Here is a 3,730-nt window from a genome sequence, read left to right as displayed (position 1 = left end):
TTCCGAGTAATGGCAGCAACTTTATAACCGGCATTTATCATCATGATCACAGATAATCACAACATTTCTCATCATCATCACAGATAACACACATGCAAAAGCTACATGTAATAAAATCTGTTTTTTTTTTCAAATGAAACCATCCAGCATTAGTACAATAGCAGCAGTATCAGTTATGGCCACTTTAAACAACTTTCAAACATCAGGCAAGAAGAACATTCATTTGTTTCACTTTTACAACTGATAACCCAACATGTGTTGTGCAAATTTTATTGAACTCGCAAGTGCACGAATCTATTGTAGTGTAGATCAATAGTGACGAGTGTCGATCCCACGAGGAGGTGGATTTTAATTGTGTGTAGAATTAATTTTCTAAATGAGTGGTTGGATTTGTGGTGAAAATGATTTGGATTATCCTAAAATTCGAATTAAGATGGCAAGAATAAATTGAAGTGAAAATCTATTAAATTGATGTACTTGAATATCTGGATCCGTATCAACATGCATCACAGGCTAAATATTCCTTATTAATACCAATTAAATCATGAGGGGAGAATCCACACCTCATGAACCACATTCTAATCAATATGGTGCTAAGGACTTATCGTGCCAAATAATAATAACCTTGTACTAGAGAGCCGATAAAACCAGGGCGGTATCTAGACAAGCTTATTATTATTTGTCAACGAGAAGTCAAAACATCCAAAAAAACTAGAGGGGAAGAGAAAATAAATTTACCAAATAAAGCCCATGACATATGTTGAGACTTCACCTTCAACCCAAGCTTGAAAGAAAATTAGCTACTTATAATTGAACTAGGGGCAAAATGAGAATTTATTAAAATACGTAGAAAATACAAGATGGAGAAGGAATTCCAGAAAATGGAGTCCAAAAATGGATTCAGAGCTATCAAATTAAGGGGGGAGAGCCCCCTTTTTATAGATACATTGAGTAAATCATGGTCATTGGATCAAAAACATTTCGGACGCTCAGGATTGCACCACGTCATCAGTCAATGACCCGGCTTGAACAGTGATGCGGTTTGGTTGAAAATAATCATGTGTAATGCATGTACCATACGCGAGATTTTTGGTCCATTGATATGCTGCCATGTCATCGATCAACAGTGCATAAGAATTTTAGTCCAACAGGATCGTGACACCTCATCAGTCAATGCCACATCATCGGTCAATGCCACGTCGTCGATCCGTCTATGTGAACAGTACCGTACATGTGAATAGTACTGTACATGTGAACCGTGCTATTTTTCCTTTTATGCTCCTCCTAAGGTTTTCAACTGTCCTGAGTTTAAAAGTTATGTCCGTTTTACCGTCTGATCTCTCGTTTATTGTGAAATGATTATGATGCCCCTAAAATACATAAAATACTTAATTATAATACAACACACATAATTAAATGACAAGAAGTTTAAATACATAAAAGTAAGGGTGTTAGTAAAACTTGAAGTGTAAAATGACGATTTTCTCCTTTATAAATATACATTTTCTAACACTCAACACACCTCCCAACCAGCTTATTGCTAATCCCTAGCAAATAAAGCGAAAATAAAATTCAAATCCAAAATGATTTTTTTTTAACAATCATGTTTATTCAAAATTTAAAACAATACTTGTTGATTTCAAAGTTCTCAAAACTTTTCAATATAAATTATAAACTTGAAAACAACTAATTTCATAAGATCATTTTCTTGTGTCAAAAAACATAATGTGTAATTCATTGTTTATCCCAAAATATATGGTTTATTATCATCAAAATCAACATTTTATACCCATACAGGCTAACAGCCTCCCTTTTTTTTATGATGACAAAACACATTATAAAAGTTTGATTTACTTATGAAAATTTCCCCTTAATAAATGGAAGATTAAAAACTGATTTGAAAAAAATTACAAATCATATCTCCCCCTTTATCATACAAAAGAGTATAATGCTCCCCCTATCAAGCATAAAAAACTCTAGATAAGTTTATTAGCTCCACATTATCTAAAACATAAGTGAAGGAAATAACAACCACCATATCAAATCCACATAATCCAAAATAGATACAAAATCCAGAATCATAACAAACATTCGTAAACACCCACATAATCTAAAATAGAAAATAAAAGAACATAAAGCAGTAAATGTTGGTGTGTCCAATCCAAGCATAAGAGAGAGAGAGAGTAAACAGTTTTTAGAGAGAGAGAGAGAAGCGGATTGCCGAATAAGAGGAAAAGGATAAATAGGATTAAAAACACGAATCCGGCTAGTCGTTTTCTATTAACCACCTAACCAGTTTCTATCTAGAAAGTGAAAATTGAAAAACGGCTTACCAGTTTTCCTAACCGGTTGATTGGTTGTTGCTAGTGAGGGAGTTTTACAGGAGCGGCTTACCGGTTTGTCTATCAAATTATTTGATTTTTGTCCAATGAGTAACCTTACTAAAACGGCTTGCCAGTTTTCTATATCTAGCTATCCGATTTTGGTCCAGTGAGTAACCATAAGAAAAACGGCTTACTGGTTGGTTACAAGTGGTATGTCGGTTTGGCCTTAGAAATCATTTTGCCTCTTAATGAATTTTGGTTAACTAGTAAACTTGTATTGCACACCAATTTATTTTTGACTTAAAACTTGGGTTGATTTTAAATAATTTTGTGATTCAAAACTTTTCAATAAGTCATTTAATACATGAAACATGAATGCACACAAGAGCAATCATATCCAACAATGATGGCATACAAAGAAAAAATCATAATGTAAGATACGACATTCATCATTCCAAGCTCATATCTTATCTTTATGAACTGCTCTTCACTAAAGGGTTTTATAAAGATATCTACAAGTTGATTTTCAATAGAAACAAATTTAATCATAACATCTCCTTTTTGAACATGATCTCTTAAGAAATGATGTCTAATCTCTATGTGCTTAGTCCTATGGGATTTTTCGATAGATTTATTGCATTAGTATTATCACACATAATAGGAATTTGTTCAAGATTAATGTCATAATCTCTTAGTGTTTGTTTCATTCAAAGAGATTGTGCATAACAACTACCTGCAGCAATATATTTTGTCTTGGTGGTTGAGAGTGCAATCGAATTTTGTTTCTTACTAACCATGAAACAAGTGAATGACCTAAGAAATGATTGTGCAACCGAATTTTGTTTAAGATTAATGTCATAATCTTTTAGTGTTTGTTTCATCCAAAGAGATTGTGCATAACAACTACCTGCGGCAATATATTTTTCCTCGGTGGTTGAGAGTGCAACCGAATTTTGTTTCTTACTAAACCATGAAACAAGTAAATGACCTAAGAAATGACAAGTTCCACTAGTACTTTTCCTATCGACCTTGTAACCTGCAAAATAAGCATATGAATAACAAGTTAAATTTATATGTGTTCCCCTAGAATACCAAAAGCCAAGATCTATACTTCCACTCAAATAACAAAAAATCCTTTTTACCGCAAGCAAATGAGATTCTTTAGGACATGATTGAAATCTTGCACATGATATCAGGTCTACTTACAGTTAAATAAAGTAAAGAGTCGATCATATCTCGATTTATTTTTATATCAACCTCTTTACCTTTTTCATCTTTGTCAAGCTTGATTCTTGTGCTCATAGGAGTGCTCTTGATCTTTAAGTCATCAATGCCAAATCTCTTGAGTAGATCTTTGACATATTTAGGCTTGGTTGATAACGATTCCCTCATTGTTTTGTCTGATT

Source organism: Citrus clementina, unplaced genomic scaffold (assembly GCF_000493195.1).
Source record: "Citrus clementina cultivar Clemenules unplaced genomic scaffold, Citrus_clementina_v1.0 scaffold_2, whole genome shotgun sequence".
In the NCBI taxonomy this organism is placed as follows: domain Eukaryota; kingdom Viridiplantae; phylum Streptophyta; class Magnoliopsida; order Sapindales; family Rutaceae; genus Citrus; species Citrus x clementina.
Note: the sequence above shows the minus strand (reverse complement) of the source record.